Source organism: Carcharodon carcharias, chromosome 12 (genome assembly GCF_017639515.1).
Source record: "Carcharodon carcharias isolate sCarCar2 chromosome 12, sCarCar2.pri, whole genome shotgun sequence".
NCBI lineage: Eukaryota > Metazoa > Chordata > Chondrichthyes > Lamniformes > Lamnidae > Carcharodon > Carcharodon carcharias.
The window spans coordinates 39,451,157-39,470,965 of record NC_054478.1 but is presented as its reverse complement, the minus strand read 5'-3'; the positions used below and the strand labels follow the sequence as shown (position 1 = coordinate 39,470,965).

The 19,809-nt window shown below is 38.8% G+C and overlaps 1 long non-coding RNA gene across 1 annotated transcript in view; it reads right to left on the bottom strand.

The window, feature by feature from the left end:
• The window catches only part of LOC121284653, a 180,763-nt gene extending 161,681 nt beyond the window's left edge, over positions 1–19,082 (bottom strand). Inside the window, exon 1 of the long non-coding RNA XR_005944530.1 lies at positions 18,941–19,082. This is a non-coding gene — a long non-coding RNA (uncharacterized LOC121284653). The remainder of the gene's footprint in view (positions 1–18,940) is intronic.
• Between the last annotated feature and the right edge of the window lie 727 nt (positions 19,083–19,809).

The window sequence follows — 19,809 nt, the reverse complement described above, 5'->3', positions numbered from 1 at the left end:
ATGTGATTTGGTTGCATTGAGACAGTCAGTGTTTTGCATGGCTTGAATAATTGTCATTAACTTTACTTATGATAGTTTAAAGTTGTGCATTGAGGGCATTAATTGTAAACCATGTAGTCATGTATAGGCCAGACTTAGTAGAAATGACAGACTTCCTGAAGGGTTTCAAAACAAACCAGCAGGATTCATTGTCATTTTTTGCTTGTGGCAACTGAGAATTACCAAATTTATTGAATTCAATTTTGTAATTTGCCATGGGATTTGAACTCAAGGCCTCTTAGTCCCTAGTCAGTACCAAAATCATTGTATTAATAATTTATCAGAAGAATGAACATATATTAGTCATATTATATCTTTATCATTGAAATCATTGGTGGCTTTTATATAAAAAAACTGCAAGTTCCTTTAAGGCAGTAAAACAGAATTAACCCACCAACTACCATGTTGATTAGGCTGCACATTCAACTAAACCATAATATGAATTTCACAGGCTGTACTCATTGATTTGAATGGAACAAATGCTGGGGAGCTAGAATATCCAGCTTGGATCCATATGGTCAAATCTATGCAATCTGAGCACCATTTTTCAGATCTTTTAGTCTGATCTAAAGTGGGATTGCAGAAGGTGCTATAGCATCATTTATAAGTTATAATATCTTGAATGAATCATAATACAGTTTTCAACCAACTAATTTTGGCTAAATGATCCTGTCATTCATCAGGAGTGACCTGAAAAAAGAATGCATATTGGGGCATAGGCTGAGAAATCCATTAGTGGATTGAATCAGCTGCACCCCAGGAAAAACATTGCTTGACTGACAGCTCTGGCCTCCTCTGTGAATTACACAATGTTTATTTACACAAGATGAAGGGGTTTCAAGTGCTTGCAGTTTCAGCTGTTGATACTTTAAAAAGCTCTGGATTATTGACACTTTTATTGGTTTGTAGTAAAAAGGAGTTTTTATGTAGAAAGTGGAAAGTTATCAATGATTTTTTTTTTAAAAAAGAAGCTTTTTTCAACAAATCCTATTGTCAATATAAGGTTCATTGGCTCCACACAGTGTATAGTGGGTGAATGAATGTCAAAATGCCATAACTTGACATGGGGGTTCTGAGAGGCCTTTGGAGGTGGGTGGGGGGCATATCTTGGCATGGGAGCATGAGGGGCCACAGGGGGCTGTTGGGGAGTATACCTTGGCATGAGGAGTCATGTGGAGGATCTTTTGAACTTACCTTTCAAAAGCTTCCCTCATGCAGGCTATGGTTCATGACACATCTGAGGTGCTGTGAAACTAGAACTCTTTGAAAAGCTGGCCCAACTCCATGAAAATTGTACAGGAATAGGACATGCCTATCTACGCAATGGAATCAGCCAGGTCGGGAGTGCAGGGTGCAGGCTCACGACCTGAATGAGCCCGCACCCTTAATAGGCCCTCCCAAAAATCAGAAATCTGGAAAATGGGGTCGGGCGAGCCAGAATCAGGTCCCAGCTACAATTTTCACCCCTCCATGGAGTCTGTCTGACTCCATGAAAATCCATCCCATGGCGTTCACTCACTCTTATAAACTGACTAATACGCCTCGGGATATTTTACTATGTTAAGGCACAATGTAAATGCAAGTTATTGTTGCAATACACAGGTAGGTACATTTTGCACTTTCATCTCTTTACCCACTGACTAATAAGAGAAGCATGTCATGGCTTCACAATGTCATTCTACTGCTGCATTTACTAAAGTTCAGGAGTCATTGATGACAATTGCACAGCCAACCTGCAGCTCACCCTGCAACCTTTCCAGCAGCTAGTGATTATGTGTCAGCTAGTGATTATGGTTGTCTTATATGTGAAGAGGCATGTGCCAAATTGTGTCCATTGTATGTTGCAGGGATGGGAAAATATACCCTAATGTAAGATAAAAACATGACAAGTTTGATGTACCTTTTCCATTTTCTCGTAAAATCTACCAGTATTTCTTTTGCAGGTTGCTCAGCTTCCTAAAGGGTATCATTCAGCACAATAACACAACTCACAGGAACACCAAATTGCTCTGTTACTCAGTGGCAGAGTCAGGGTTCATGCTTATGATTGCTCACACATTGTGTTTCTTGTAATAAATTAAAGCTTAGAACAGAAGCCATTTGCTTCTTCAAAGGGAGTGACTTCAGAGAAGTCACTCCGGCATTCCTTTTTGAAGTTGGTTGAAGAGTGAAGTTTGCTGACACCATTAGCTTTTAACCATTTTGGCTGGGAAGAGGATCTCATGAGAAAAATGTCGAATTGGGCCAATTTTTTTCAAACTATACACTGAAAAGGATTCCATATGGATGAGACTTAATCAGATCATACAGCAACATTTATGTTTTTTCCATCAATGTCAATTAATAACCAAATCTTAGTTCCTTTCACCGCCTTGATTCCTAAAAATGGAAAACTCATTCTGCATTCCTACTCAATTATTATCTTGTGTGCTGAACTTGTGCCCCATTCGTTTATTGAAGATTAGTTCTCCCCAAAAGGAACCTAGGCAGCAAGGCCTTTTTTAAGGGAATTTGTTGTTATCACACTTTTTTTTACAAGGCTTTGACATTAAAGTTCAATAGTAGCTAGAAAATCTCTTTTGGCCTTAAGAGGGATTGTCCATGGGTATGCAAATTCTCTCCATTAAAAAGAGCCAAATTTAGGCAAAATCAATTCAAAATCACAGGAATAATAAACTAAACATCCTTCCTCACTTATAAAACTCAACAGCCAAATAAACACATAAATAAGATCCAAGTTTCCATTTCATCTTTGAAAGAATAAATAATCCAATGCAAGTGTGGTTCTGCTCAATTCCATTGAACCGCTGGTTCAGATACATTTATTCAAACTTGCATTCAGCCCTAAAGAAGGTATAAAAGACAGTTCTGATGCAGTAATCCAGTAATGTCTGAAAGTTCTGCACTGTTGTATAGACACTTAACACAACATAAGCTAAGAAAAGGGTGGTCTACTAAGTTTAAAGCAGAAAACAATAATGAGTTAAACCAAGACAATATGCTCAAAACAGCTCAGAAAAAAATAAAGTTACAGCTAAGCTGCATGATAGCTTAAATGTCACAGTGTTTTAATTTTTTTTTTGCTATATTTAAGTGCAATTTCCGACATTTATATTCTGATAAAAAGAGAGACATTACTGAGTGTCTAAGATATCTATCAGGACAAAGTTTCACATGTACGCAAGGCTCCCAGGATTAACAAAATCAAAGCTCTCTATAATAGATTTTATCAGTGTAGCCTACTACAATCTGTGGTTGGCCTCTTACAATTACCGGTAATTCACTACTTTAGAGCTAGCTCCTAGGGTCACTGTGATTAGGTTAGAAATCTGCTGCATTTGATGTGTGTTAAAGGGAAAAACTTGATCTTTTTGTAAAATGCACATAATAAGTCGCATGATATCCCTGAATGGCAAATTATGTTATTGGCTGGCTTAATATTAAACTCAAAAACTACAAAATAATGAAAAAAGTGAAATGCAAAAAACCATCTTGCGTGGGATTGTAATTCAATCGTTTTTGCTGCTCTTAAACTGTACTGAGTTTCCTTTGTAACTTGTGAGATATGCATGCAGCTTCCATTATTTATTTCCAAGAATAATACTGAACTATGTTGCAGTGTTAGAAATTATTAAAGAGAGAGAGGCTTGTGTTAACCCTTGGAGTATAAAATGTCCATAGCATTTTCAAAATATGAATAGGTCATTTTTTCTGTCAGTATGCCATGGGAATGCTTTTCTGCATTCCAACTCTTCAAAATTACTTCATTGGCTGTAAAATACTTTGGGATATCCTAAGGTTATGAAAGGTATTATATAAATTCCAGTCATTCCTTTCTTTTCTTCTTTCATGGGCGCTAATAACTGGAAATCGAGACATAGATCCGTCATGTTGGATCTCTGCCCTGCTTTATGTTGTCCCGGGATTTCCCTTTATTCCTGTGAAAATGAGGCCAGAGAGGCCACTTAGAGCTAAAATCCCTTAATTTTCCTGGTGTTGCTTCAAATGGGAGCCTGCACCCATGTGTGCTTGAAGAAGCTGGCAATGGGCCTTTAACCACCGACCCTTTCAGACTAGAGGGATCTCGGTAACAGGCAAGGCACAAAGATAAATGCTCTCTTTCTCTTGGAGCTTTCCAATTATTGACAGAAATTATAATAGATTTTTAAAACATTTTCTGTCCATCTTTTTTTTAATGTCTCACTTAATCCAATCTTTCCGTATTTCTCCTTCTGTGCCTGATTTGACTCTATTGGACCCTTCTTTCTTTTCCATTATTCTCCTGGTTCTTTCTCAGTCCTTAAATCACATTGTTTACGGTAATACACACACTGCTCCCTACATTCCAGATCCCCACTGCCCTCATCATGACATACCAGCTACATTCCCAGCCAATATGGCAAAAGCAATTTTTGAGCTGAAGTTGCAGGACAAAATCTAATGAATGGTAAATGCTGTGAGAAGACCCACTCCAGCAAGATTTGGTCAATTATATTACACACATCCACATTAAAATGCATATCACATGTATGTGTCCACCCCGCTAACCTCTATATCTTCCTGAATGCTTCACAGCCCTCCTTGCTGATTGTCTTGCCCCCTAGTGTCGGTAGTAAATTTTGAGAGTGCATTTCCCTTACCAGTGTTCAAATCATCTGTATGCAGCAAAAACAAATGTGAACCTAGCACTGACCTCTGGAATATACCATTTGCAATGCTCCTCCAATGAAAATGTTACCCATTTACTCTTCTTCTTTGTTGGCTGGACAGGAACTGAACTTTCAATACATATTGGTATATTTCTTTCTTCAGCATATAATTGAATTTTTTTGATAAGCCTTTTGTAAAATTTGATAGGATACCATTTGGGAATTATATATATTGTCATAAAGAGATATTAACATCTATAAATTTAATGGAAATTATTTTTTTAAATAGAGTTCTAGTGGGATCTGTGTCTATATGTGTGTCTCTGTGTGTCTTAATTGGATTAAAGTCTGGGTGCTATAGTAGTTTTGAGATATTAATTGGGTAAACGTAAGGAGGGTAGAAGGCAAAGTGTGAATTTTCAATTGTTAAAAAGAACCATTCAAGGCTGCGGGTGAAATCGTACACCTAGCTAGAAGATACCAAGTAACGTGTTAATTTTTTTCTTACTAATAAAATTGATGGGATGAAAGGATGTTATTGTTAGAAGAGGTAAAGTTAAAAGCCTTAGTAATACAATTGAAATTTTACATTCAGAGAGAAAGATATGTATAAAGGAGGAAAGAGATTATGTGTAAGGCAGAGGCATTTTAAGATCCAGCAAGTGTGAGAAGCCTCCAGCTTATAAGCCTCAAGCTGCTGTCTGCAAGGACCCAAAGCTGAAAGAAACTCATTTTGAATGTGACTGTCCAGGGAGTGCTCTGCCAAACGTCTGTTTAAATCTATGAAATTTACTGTTGCCTTAACAGGGGTGTAACTGAGAGTCAGATTAATTAGGGGGGTTTTGTAGTTATTATTGTATTTTATAGACATGTGTATGTGTTTAAAATCTTTCTTGTATTAATAATAAATAATTTAGTTTGATAAAAAAAATCTCTTGAAACTCAGTGGTCTTATTACTACTGAATTCAAAGCCTTCATCTCAAAACATACAAATTTACAAAACTGGTTGTGACAGTTATTTCAAGTTTTCCTCTAGGATTTGAACAACTCAGACTTTAGCATCAGCTGCATCATAATAATATATATGTATTATATCTACCGTATTCACTTTAACAAACAAATCAGTCATCCCTTCATATGTCCAAATAAATTTTGCTGAGCATAGCTTGTCATTAATAAATGCATGTTGCCTGCCCTTGATTAGCCTTGGTTAGGCATTTCCAAATGATTAGTAATTTTACTTCTAATTATCTATTCTAAAATAACACAAGAAATAGGTGCAGAAGTTGATCATATGGCCCATCAAGCCTACTCCACCATTCAGTATGATCATGGCTGACCTTGGGCTACCACTTCATTTTCCCACCTGCTCCCCATGTCCCTTAATTCCCTGAGAGACCAAACATCTGTCTATTCCAGCCTTAAATATCTTCAATGATGGAGCATCCACAACCCTCTGGGGTAGAGAATTCCAAAGATTCACAACCCTTTGAGTGAAATAATTTCTCCTTAGCTCAGCCCTAAATGACCAGCCTCATATCCTGAGACTGTGCCCTTATATTCTATTATCCATTTACCAACAGAAATAATCTCTCAGCATCCACCCTATCAAAGCCCTTCAGTTTTTTAGGTTTCAATGAGATCACCTCTCATTCCCTAAGCTCCAGAAAACATAATAGCTCTGAAGAAGAGTCATATGGTCTTGAAGCATTATCTCTGTTTTTCTCTCCACAGATGCTGTCAGACCTGCTGAGTTTTTTCCAGCATTTTTTGTTTTTGTTTCACATTTCCAGCAGCCGCAGTATTCTGCCTTTATCCAGAAAATATAAGCCCAATTAACTTAGCCTCTCATCATAGAACAACCCCCTCATCCCAGGGATCATTTTTTTTAACCTTCTCTGTACCGCCTCCAATCCAAGAGTATCCTTTCTTAAATGTGGAGACCAAAACACAGTATTCCAGATGCGGTCTCACCAAAACCCTGTCAATTGTAGTAAGACTTCAGTATTCTTGTACTCCAATCCCCTTACACTGAAGGCCAACATGCCATTTGCCTTTCGATTTGCTTGCTGCACCAGCATGCTAATTTTCTGCATTCCTTGTAAAAGCATACCCGAGTCTCTTTGAACATCAACATTTACACATCTCTCAACTTTTAAAAAAAATTCTGCTTTTCTATTTTTATGACCAAAGTGAATAATTTCACACTCCCCCATATTATACTTCATCTGCCATCAAGTTGCCCGGTCACATAACCTGTCTATATCTCTTTGCAGCCTCTCTATGTCCTCTTCACAGCTTACCTTCCCATCTAGATTTGTGTCATCAGCAAACTTTGGTACATTACTCTCTATCTCTTCATCTGAGTCATTAATATAGATTGTAAACAGCTGAGGCCTCAGCACTGATCCTTGCAGTACTCCACTATTCACTACCTGCCAACTTGAAAAAGCTGCATTTCTGTCCACTCCCTGCTTTCTATCCATTACCCAATCCTCTATCCATGCTAAAATATTGCCCTCAACTCCATGAGCCCTTATCTTACCTATTAGCCTTTGTATAACACCTTATCTAATGCTGTTTTTAAATCCAGGTATACTACATCTACTGGTTCCCCTTTATCTACCCTGCTAGCTACATCCTCAAAAAACTCTAATAAGTTTGTTAAATAGGATTTCCCTTTAGTAAAACCATGTTGACTTGTTCTATTCGCACTTTTCTAAGGACATTGTTGAGACTTCCTTAATAATAGATTCCAGAAAGGGAGATTGCTGATGGGCAAATGGGTAAAATGATGAACAGGTGCTTTCTACAGCGTCCACGACCATTTTAACATCCAGGTTTTTAGTAGGGGCTGCTTGCTACAGGAAGGCCTCATTAATATTTAAAGGCAAGAACCCAATTAGGTCATCCAAATCCTGTCACGATATTAACTGCCTGTCACGGCTGAGTTGGATCCACCAGAAAAACCTGGCGGTGGGCAGGGTCAGCCTAAAGAAGCCCCAATAAGTTTAAAATTTCAGTTTTTTGCATGGATTCTCTCTGGACAAGGGGGATCAGACAATTAACTTTAAAGAATTTCTGCTCTAATTTAAGAACGTACCAAGATCCAATTTTTAAACTCTGTGATTAAATTTTCATTTAAAACAGTATTTTGCTCTTATGCATTGCATAGAATTACATAGAACTTCAAGCACAGAATAGGCCATTTGGCTCAACTGGGTAATTATGCTGCACACTAGCCTCCTCCCACCTTACTTCATTTCATCCTATCAGCATTTGCTGCTAATCCATTCGCAATCCTTCCATTCCTGCAGAGGGAAGGCTGTAATTTAATTAAGCATGTTCAAATGACATCCTAAGACACAGGAACAAAAGTTTGAAAGGGTTTTTGGATATTATGGAAATTCCAAAATCAAATTATTGCCTTATGCTCACTCTCTAATGTGAACACAATTTTATTATGTACTAAAAGACTCAATAAAATAAAATTGCTCCTAAATAACCGTTAAAAGTTTAGCTGCATCTGCAGTGACTGTGGGAGAAGAGCTGTTCTGTTCACCATGAGTGACAGGGTAAATATGTTGATGAATATTACCTTGGGTCAGTACTTCTAATCATATTGCAAAGATATTCAGAAAGGTACTAGTAAGGGAAATATTCATGATCACATTTGTGACATCATAATGCACAGCAACGAAATTCTTCCCTTATATTGTGATGTGATGTATTTAGAATAATGTTGCCACACAATTAATCAGAGTGTATAATAAAATAATCATTTGGTGATTCATAAATAAAATATGTTATTATACAACTTGCATTTAAGAATATATATTGGGCTAGTTTTAGTGTACAATTATAGTACAACATCAAAATATTCTCAACAGCTTTCCTTGGGCAACAGAATTACTTATTAAAAGTAATATATTTTAATTAGAAACCTACTATACTTGTTATAATCAGGTACGCCTTGGCAATCATGAAACAAAGTACACTAGGTTCTTAATTCCAATATAATTTCACACCACAACTGGGATCAAAAACTCTTCTTAAACCCTCATGAATGATATTGTACCAGCATTATATGAGCTGCTTGTGTGTACATAGTGTCAACAAGTCATGGAAACTACTCAGCAAACTAATTGAAACATTGTGTTTGCAGCAAACATTAAGCTTTTTGACTTGAAGTAAGCACCAAATGGCATAGAATTATAGAATTAGTTGATTTTCAGAGATTTGTCAAAGATTGTTATGACAACACACAACTAGTTATCAAAATATCAACTACATATAAGTGGGGTAAGCCATCAGTTTTTCATATTAGCAAGATTTAATCTCATCAACAAATAAAGTGACATTTTCAATTTCATGTAAATAGGAGAAATCAAAGAAACACCACTTCAAATATGAAATAAAATAGGCTGAGTAGGGGAAATCACATGAGGATGTAATGCTGAATGTGCTGAACCTGAATTGAATGTGGTTTCAAAAATGCTATAACCATGATGATTTAACTATTCCAATGTTAAAAATTAGGTGACGATGAGATGTAATCATTTCTGTATATTGCAATCTGATTTAAAAACAGCAGCACAGATGTGGCATAATATATCCCTCATTTAATTATTTTCAAAATGTACAACAATGCAATTTAGAAAAGAAGATAGAGGTTGTTTCAACTACTTGGTTAGCAAAAATACAAAAAGCAAAAGGTTAACTCCACAAACAACATCAGTTTTGACATATTTGAGGTAAAAATGATTGTAATGATTGGTGATTGTAATGCAAACAAGAGGATGTTTATGCAATTGGTTTGGTAAAATACAATCTTGTTTTCTCTTATCCAGCAAGATATTATATTATTTATGAAACCACATATGTCATATAAGCATTATATTACCAAGTAATAAAAATTGGCTTTTCGTTTGGCGCGTCATGGAAACTAGTTTCAAAAGGCTCCCGTTTACCAGTAATGAATTTTGTTATGCACAACACTCGGGCATCTTTAGCATGCCTTTACATTTAAGAGGATATTTTGTAAACCACAATGCATCCTATAATAAATGTTCATAATATATATCTATTTTTTGCAAAGTGTTAACTACTGCAGTATTAAGGCTATGAGTGTTAAATAAAGTTAACAACCTCTTGTAAAACTGACACAGACATTTTTAAAAAGTACTTCATTAAAGAATAATGAACATTAAAAAATATGAACAGCAACAGAGGAAATAAATCTGTTACTTTTTCCTGTTCAGCTAATGGAATATTTGCCAGTCCATTTTGGATGTAAAAGGCTGTTTTTCCCCTATTATGTGCAAATGTTTTATGTGCAGTGATATCTAAAAACCCTTGTGTCATACAGTAGAGTGCTATAAATTAAGTTTATATGGCATAGTTAGTTATCTGTATATGTTAGTTATCAGTAAGTATCTGTCAACTCACCATTTAAAATGTATTGCAATAAAGAGGGATATGCTGAGGAAATTCAAAATTTGAACCCATTTAAAATGCAAATCTTGCTCTTGCTTTCTAGTGTGTGAGTAATTCATACAGTCATCTTGATGAAGTAAGAGAGGAGGTAATGTCTTAGGAGAGGTTAAGCAATTACCAATCACAGCATTTTCAATAATCAACACAATCACAGCCAGTTTTGAAAAAAGTTAAATATTATTCTTTCTTAGCTACATTAGTATTAACCCAGCCAGTTACAATGGTCCACTTTTGGGCTGTACTATTCCCTATAAGATAGCAAGCAACAATATAGAAGAACAGCCTGCATTTGTAAAGCAGCAGCATGTAATCAGGGGAGTGGGGGTCAAAGCTGTCCCAATAGCTCAGCCCAAAGTGTGAGACACAGGAGATTAATCAACACAGCTCAACATTGACTCCCACCCAAAGACAGCAAGAATGATGTTGGCATACAAGAGTCAAAGTTATGAGAGTCAGGCTGTCTCTGGAGACCGATGGAAATGGCTCTTGGAAAAAATAAGTATATAAATATGGGTGGGAGTATCAGAAAGTCCATGATCGGGGGATGAGGGGGCAAGAATGGGAGAGGAGCACCATGGGTAGAGGAGGCGTTCCTACTGCTCCTGACCCACAAAAAGCCTTTAAGTGTCAACTGTCACTCAGTTGGTAGCACTCTTGCCTCCTAATCAGGTGGTTGTGAGTTCTAATCCCATCCCAGGACTTGAACACAAAAATAGGGCTAACACTCCAGTGCAACAGTAAAAAAGTAGTATACTGTTGGACAAGGCCTTATCTGCTCTCTCCAGTTCACGTAAAAGATCCAATGGCTCTATTTCAATGAAGAGCAAAGGAATTATCCCTGGTGTCCTGGTCAATATTTATCCCTCTATCAATATCACAAAAGTGGATTATCTGGTCATTATCACATTGCTGTTTGTGGGAGCTTGTTGTGTGCAAATTGGCTGCTGCATTTCTTACATTACAATAGTGACTAAACTGGCTGTAAAGCACTTTGGGACATCTTAAGGTTGCAAAAGATGATATATAAATGCAAACATTTCTTCCTTAAAAACTAATGAAGAAGCAGATCTGGGCCAGCTGCTGGCTGCTGCCAGCATTTTTTGGCTGGATGGAGACAAGTGGGCCTTAGACAAATCTGTAACAAAATACCGCATACACCATGATGGTGTCTTCTGGCTTCACAGGGCCTGCAAATGAAATTTAAAATCTCAGCAACAGCATTTCATATTGTCATTGAGGATTTGCCAATCAGCTTGTAAAGTTTGGAGGCATCTGCAAAGGAATACACAACTTACAGTAGTACAGTGTTGACTAAATGGTGGAGCCACCTTAGGATAGTTACTTCAGCAATTTCAGCAGTGGATGTCACCCTGGTTGAGGTCCTAAGCATAGCTTCCAACACAAGTGCACTGAAAGAGTTTCTGATGGGAGTGAGAATGGAGGTGGGAAGGCAGGCATGAAAATTTGAACCATCAGCCAGCATGATGGTTTGCCAGTACGACCCCACCCCAGGCCATTTTCCCAGAGGTGGGATCAGAGTTGGAAGGGCTACTCACCCTCAACCAGTGAGTAGCCAATGGAGGTAAGTTTAGGCCACTTAAGGACAACTATCAGAGGCCAACTGGAAATTTCCCCTTTGTGCACCCCCTCCACCCCCCCCTCCCCCACAATGGCATTGGGAACAGGCCAGCCTGGAGGCAGTTTCCAGTGGTAAACAAGGAGTGCCAATTTTCCAGGCAGGCTTTGAGGCCCTCCATGCCTACCTGACCATAACTGCATTAATGGCCTTCATCTCTCTCCTTCACCTGCAAGTGCAAGATGCAGCTTCTTCCATGGAACAGGGACTTCAAATTGGCCATCCAGCTTTGCAAGCCCATCTGCCATTCTTAATTGGATGGCAAGCATGCCCTCTGGCCACCAATTGGCCAACTCAGGGAAAATCACTATCTGGTGACTATTTCCCAAACACTCAGTGTAGAGTCTGGAACTACCCCTTGAGTTTCCATTTACAGCATTCTGACTTGTCCAGAGTGATCATTGTTGGAGAATCAGGATGATTCGGCTATAATGCAGCACTCTATTGTTCATAGTCTGCAGTGGAGTGCTGTTTTGGGCTGCATTAGAGTGCTTCAGTTGGAGTTTGATGAGAGCGGGAGTTCATTTTCTACCTTTCATTAGTAAGAAGAGCAGCAGCCTTGGTAAGTAGGACCTGGTAACTATTTCCTCTGCCCTTAATATTCTCTAAATGAGGGGTAATTTAAGGGTAAGTCATGGCAGGACAGCTTGGCCAGGTGGAATGCTCCTCCTGTGCGATTTGGGATGTCAGGGACACTTCCAGGATCCAGAGCGACCATGTGTGCAGGAAGTGTTCCAGCTGCAGCTACTCATAATCTGTGTTTCAGAGCTGGAGCTGCACCTGGAGTCACTCTGGAGCATCCGCAAAGATGAGGTCTTCATGGATAGCATGTACAGTGAGGCGGTCACACCGCAGGTAGACTGCACAGGCAGAAAGGGAATGGGTGACCGCTAGACAGAGTAAACACACTAGGCAGGTAGTGCAGGAGCCCCTGGGTCCATCTCCAACTCGAACAGACTTTTCATTTTGGATGGTGCTGGGGGAGATGGTTCCTCAGGGGAATGCAGCAACAGCCAGGTCCATGGCACCACAAGTGGCTCAGCTGCACAGAGGGGAGGAAAAAAGAGTGGGAGAGCAATGGTGATAGGGGCTCCTATCATAAGGGGAACAGAGTGACGTTTCTGCAGCCGCAGATGTGACACCAGGATGGTATGTTGCCTCCCTCATGCCAGGGTCAATGGTGTCACTGAACGGCTGCAGGACGTTCTGAAGGGGGAGGGTGAACAGCCAGAGGTCATGGTCCATATCGGTACCAACGACATAGGGTAAAAAGAGGTATGAGGTCCTGAAAGCAGAATATAGGGGGCTAGGAAATAAATTAAAAAGCAGGACCTCAAATATAGTAATCTCAGGATTATTCCCAGTCCCACATGCCAGCAAAATCAATAGGAGCATAAACCAGATGAATGCATGGCTGGAGAGATTGTGTAGGGGGTGGTGGGGGGGGGCGGGGGGTGGGGGTGGGGGGGGGGGGCGCGGATTTATATTCCTGAGGCATTGGGGCCAATTTTGGGGAAGATGGGACCTGTACAAGCTGGACGGGTTGCACCAATATCCTCGCAGGGATATTCACTAGTACTATGGGGGAGGGTTTAAACTAGATTGGCAGGGGGATGATAACCTGAGTGGGGAGACACAAGAGAGGGAAACAAAGATAGGAATGAAAGACATAAAAGTAGAAAGCAAAAGTGGAAGGAGAGGCTAGCATCAATCGGGCCATAGTACAAAAAAAGATGTGCAAATATGTTAAAAAGACAAGTCCAAGGCACTGTATATGCGTGCATCGAACATTCACAATAAAGGAGGCAAATTAATAATGCAAGTAGATGGAAACAGGTACAATATGATTGCAATTACAGAGGCATGGCTGCAGAGTGACCAAGGCTGGGAACTGAATATCCAAGGGTACTCGATATTTAGGGTGGGCAGGCAAAAAGGAAAAGGAGGGGGTGTGGCATTGTTAGTTAAGGATGAAATCAGTGTGATAGTGAGATAGGATATTGCTCAAAAAAATCGAGATTTAGATCCAGTCTGGGTGGAGCTAAGAAGCAACAAAGGGTGGAAAATATTAGTGGGAGTTGTCTATAGGCCTCAAAACAGTAGTGATTAGGTAGGGGACAGCATTAAACAGGAAATTAGAGATCCACATAACAAGAGTGCTGTCATGAAGAGCTCTTAATGTATATAATGTAATTAGATTTTTTTTTTAAATAAAGGTTTAGTCTGTGTGTGTGTGTGTGTGTTAATGGATTAAAAGCAACTAGTCTGGGCACTTTGAGGCATAGTAGTTCTGAGATGTAAACAGTAAGATAGAGGGAATGTTTGCATTTTGTTCAATAGAGCGTTCAAGAGTAGGAGTGAAATCTTGCACCTAGCTAGGAGACACCAAGCAATGTTTATATTACTTATACAATTGGTACTATGAAAAGGGTTCAAAGGGCCTGGTGATACAATGAGAAATTACATTCAAAGGGGAAGGCTGGGTATAACAGAAAGGACTTTATGTGTGCAGGTCAGAGGCATGTAAGATCTAAGCCTGTAAGCCTATCACTGTGTCTGCAAAGGAACAAAATTGAAAGGTGTGTCATTTTGAATTTGTAAGGTGAAAAATGCTTTGCCTAATATCTGTTTAAGTCTATTGGTTATTGTTGCCTTAATGGAGATCAATTTAGGAATTTGTTAAACGTTATGATAATAGTAATTTATAGCCATGTCTGTGTGTGTTTAAATTGTTGTAAATTAATAAATGTTTCATTTAGTTTGATATAAAAACCTCTCGAGAACTGGTGGTCTTATTCCTGAATTTAGAGCTGCAACTCAAAACATATCAATTGAAAGTATAGGTTACGAAAGTTGTTTAAAATTTCCCTTGGGATTTTAAATAACTCAACCTTTATCAACTGCTGTGTTATAACAGTGCTACAGTAATCATTGGTGGCTTTAATCTACATATAGACTTGACAAGGTAAATCAGCAATAATATTGTGGCGGATGAAGCCCTGGAATGTGTACAAAATGGTTTTTTAGGCCAGTATGTCAATGAACTGACTTGGGGCCAGGCTATTCTAGATTTGGTATTGTGCACGGAGAAAGGTTTAATTAATAATCTTGCTGTGCAGGGTCCTTTATGGAACAGTGACCATAGCATGATGGGAATTCCTCATTAGGATGGAAAGTGAAGTAGTCCAATCTGAAATTGGGATCCTAAATCTTAACAAAGGAAACTCTGAAGGTATGAGGCTTGAGCTGGTTATGATAGATTGGGGAACTTCATTAAAAAGCATGACAGCGAATAGACAATGGCTAATATTTAAGGAACGAATGTATGCATTGCAACAGTTATATATTACTTTCTGGAGCAAAAACACAACAGGGAAAGCAACCCAACCATGGCTAACAAAAGAAAATTAGGATAATATTAGATCCAAAGAGGAGTCATATGAAGTTGCTAGAAAAAGTAGCAAGCCTGAAGATTGGGGGCAGTTTAGAATTCAGCAAAGGAGGACCAAGAGGTTGATTAAGAGGGGGAAAAGAGTAGGAGAGTAAACTTGCAAGGGACATGGAAGGGGACTGTGAAAGCTTCTATAAGTATGTAAAAAGAAAAAGATTAGTGAGGACAAATGTAGGTCCCTTAGTCCAAAACAGGAGAATTTATAACAGAGAGCAAGGAAATGGCACAGCAATTAAGCAACTACTTTAGTTCTGTCTTCATGGAGGAAGACACAAATAAGTTCCCAAAAATATTTGGGAACCAAGGGCCTAGTAAGAAGGAGCAATTGAAGGAAATTAATATTACTAAAACAATAATGCTAGGGAAATTAGTGGGACTGTAAGCTAATAAATAACCAGGGCCCGATAATCTACATCCCAGGGAAGTAAAGGAGGTGGCCATGGAAATAATGGATGTGTTGGTTCTCATCTTCCAAAATTCTGTAGATTTGGAACAGCCCGGGCAGATTGGAGGGTGGCAAATGTAACACCACTATTTAAAAAAGGAGGGAGGGAAAAAACAGCGAGTTACAGACCGATTAGCCTAGCATCAATAACAGGGAAAATGCTAGAGTCTATTGTAAAAGATATGATAACAGGACACTTAAAAAATATTAACAGGATTAGACAAAGTCAACATGGGTTTATGAAAGGGAAATCATGTTTGACAAACCTACTGGAATTTTTTGAATTTGTAACTAACAGAATAGGTAAAGGAGAATCGGTGGATGTGGTGTATTTGGATTTTCAGAAAGCTTTTGATAAAGTCCTACATAAGAGGTTAGTGCATAAAATTAAAGCACATGGGATTGGGTGTAATATATTGGCATAGATTGAGAATTTGTTAGCAGGTAGGAAACAGAGAGTAGGAATGAATGGGTCTTATTTGGAATGGGGTGCCACAAGGATCAGTGCTTGGGCCCCAACTATTCACAATATATATATCAATGATTTGGATGAGGGAACCAAATGTATTATTTCCAAGTTTGCTGATGACACAAAACTTGGTGGGAATGTAAACGATGGGGAGGGTGTTAAGAGGCTTCAAGGCGATTATGACAGGTTAAGTGAGTGGGAAAATACATGGTAGATGCAGTATAATGTGGATAAGTGTGAAGTTATCCATTTCGATAGAAAAAACAGATTAGCAGAGTATTATTTAAATGGTGATAGATTGGGAAATATTGATATACAAAGGGACCTGTCCTTGTACACCAATCACTGAAAGCAAGCTTGCAGGTGCAGCAAGTAGTTAAGAAGGCAAATGGTATGTTGGCCTTCATTGTGAGAAGACTTGAGTACAAGATCAAGGACATCTTACTGCAGCTGTACAAGGCCTCGCTGAGACCACAGCTGGAGTATTGTGTACAGTTTGGTTCTCCTTACCTAAGAAAGGATATACTTGCCATGGAGGGAGTGCATCAAAGGTTCCCCAGACTGATTCCTGGGATGGCAGGGTTGTCGTATGAGGAGAGATTGGGCTGACTAGGCCTGTATTCACTGGACTTTAGAATAATGAGAGGAGGCTTCATTGAAATACATAAAACTCTGACAGGAATGGACAGACTGGGTGTAGGGATATTTCCTGTGGCTGGAGGGTCTAGAACACGGGGTCACAGTTTCAAGATACAGGGTAGACCATTTAGGGCTGAGATGAGGAGAAACTTCTTTACTCCGAGGGTGGTGAAGTTATGGAATTCTCTACCACAGGAGGCTGTTGAGGCCAAGTCATTGAATATATTTAAGAAGGAAATAGATAGATTTCTGGATGCTAAAGGCATCAAGGGGTATGAAGAGAGAGTGGAGGTATGGGGAGAGAACTGGAGTACAGCGTTGAGATAGAGGATCTGCCATGATCACATTGAATGGCAGAGCAGGCCGAAAGGGATGATTGACCTACTCCTGCTCCTATTTTTCCATGTTTCTATGCTTCTGTTATTGTCTAGCAGTAAGCTCTCTTTTCAGATCTCTGAACATGATGGGAGAGTGGATGGAACTGACACATATGATGGTGGGTTCTCTCCGGGTAAAGCAGGATCTTTAACTTACAAATAGTATGCAAAGTGTGATGCCCATAAACGTTGCTGAAGCTTTGACAAATTATTTTTCCTTAGTAAAGATCCCTAGGTAGTGGATTAGATACATTTTAGTGCGGTTAGAATTGCTTTAGTAGTGAAATCAAAAGAAATGTAAACATTAAGACAAGCAGATGGTCAGATTTTTAAAAAGCTGTTAAGAAGATAATTGGCATTTTCTGGTTTATATCAAGAATAAAAAATCATGCTGACTTTGTGCAAGGTAATATATAGGCTGCAAATTGAATAATGTGTGCAATTTTGGGTTCCTCACTATAAGTGGATAAAGCAGGCCTGGAGAAAGTAAAATGCAGAGTTACTCAGCCATAGCAAGGATGAGTAGTGAAGTAGATCAAGTAAATAAGCTAAATGTGGGTGAGAACCTTGTAGGTAGATGGTGCGATGAGGCTTAAGAGCTAATTAGAAAGGGATAATACCAGGAAAATTCACAGTAGCTCCAGTTTTGACCCAAGGCTCAAAACCCCTGCATCCACTTGAATTCCACTAGAGGAGAAGGAGCAATGGAGAAAGGGGAAGGGACATCAATGTCAGGGCTGAGAGGCAGGGTCAGGTGTCACTAGTAAGTTTGTCTCATTCTTTGTTGCTTTCTTCCCCATTCAAGATGGATGATAAGAGAAAATATAGCCTACTTACTCAGGATTGATCCCAAGGACAGTGTTGACACTCCAATGCCTTACCCAGATATGAGGCTTCACAGTGGCAACACCGAACTGTGATTGGATCACAACCAAGCTCGATCCTCACCAACTGATCATAAGCATGTGGTTCCAGCAAGAGTCGTTGGTTAGTTGTTAGAAGTGTTGAACCCTGGCTGTGTTTTTTTCCCCTCAGTCACCATGATGCACTGCTACCTCAGCTGAGGAGCAAATTTGGTCTATAAGGCTTAGAAATAGTATTTTGATCCCTGACTCACTGGGAGACCTCACTGTCCTATACTTTCAAACTTGGGTGGAGAAAATACTTCACCTCACATGATTCTGTCACAAAGAAAGGTACAAGGAAAACCATGGGAAGCACAAGTGAGCTGGACCAGGAAGAAATATAAAGTAAGAGCTCAGTAATTCAGAAGTGGGCTGTGAAAACCAGAAAAAGAGATTAAAGGGAGGCAAAAATAAAGAATTTTGGAACAATGATCAACAAATTGCTAAAAGACACAGTATAGTTGTTTTTATGACAGCCTAAAATTTATGACTGGCAATATTAATCAAAGAACAGGTAATGCATTTATATGACATTTCTCTCTCCCTGTTGAGTGGCAGACTTAATTCCTTTACAATAAACAAGGCAATGACTACATTAAAGCATTCACTCACTGGCATTACCAACCATAATTTCTAGCCTCATATTTTTATTGACTACCTGGCTTCCTTAGTCATATCCTAGCCTTTTAGCATTACGTTGTTCAGGCAACAATACTAACAATCTAATAAAGAAATAATTCAGGGAATGCCCTACCCTTGAATGCTTATTGAAAAAAATACTCCTTATTTTAACTTCAATTAGAAAAAATCTTTTAATTAAAACAGAAACTTACCTTGAATTTTCTAGATTGAGGAACGTTTACGCACCATTACCAAAAATGATTGCTGATACATGATATTTTGAGTTCTTAGCCCCAGCTCCCAGCATCTCCTGCTGCTTCTCTGGATGGAATGATCCACCGTTGAGATTACAGTGTCCAGTTTACTACCAAGCTGCAGACAACCAATATGTGAAACGAAATGTCGACAAACCAGTTCAGGAACATGTGGCTAATGTGCTGCACATTGGCTAAATAAAACGGATTGTATGTGCATAACCTGATATTTTGTGGATTTTTAAAGCTGTTTCAACTATATATGCTAACATATGGAGTTGCTTTATAACTTGTTCATAATAGTGGCTCCAGAGCAAGACACTGTTTGAAACTGTGGCCCTTGACAAAAGTTAGCGACTTCAACTGGTTTAATGGTTTTCCAAAGAATTCACCATTAATTCTCTATTAAATATATACTTACTTATATCGATTTCAAAGCAACTTTGAAAGTTCAGAATAAATACTTTTTTATACTTCAAAAAAAAAGGGCATTATCCCATATTCTTGGTCTTTAATGTTAAAAACTTTCATCACCACAGCCAAGTTATTTTTAAACTAAACTGGAAATTCTCCAGCTCTCCCCTTTCTCTCACACTGGATTAATTATGTAAAGAATACTCAAATGTACATCATTTGGGTTATAACCTTTAAAAACAACATGCTGTTGAAATTCACGTTTGGCAGCCATTGCTTGACTTCTCTAAGATTTATGACACCACACCCAAAGTGCAATAAATTCTTTAATAGCCCCTTGGTTTGCAGCTCTACTTTTCAACATTGTGTCTATTTTGTTCTCAAGGGTATTTTGTGCTGAAGCTCCATACAAA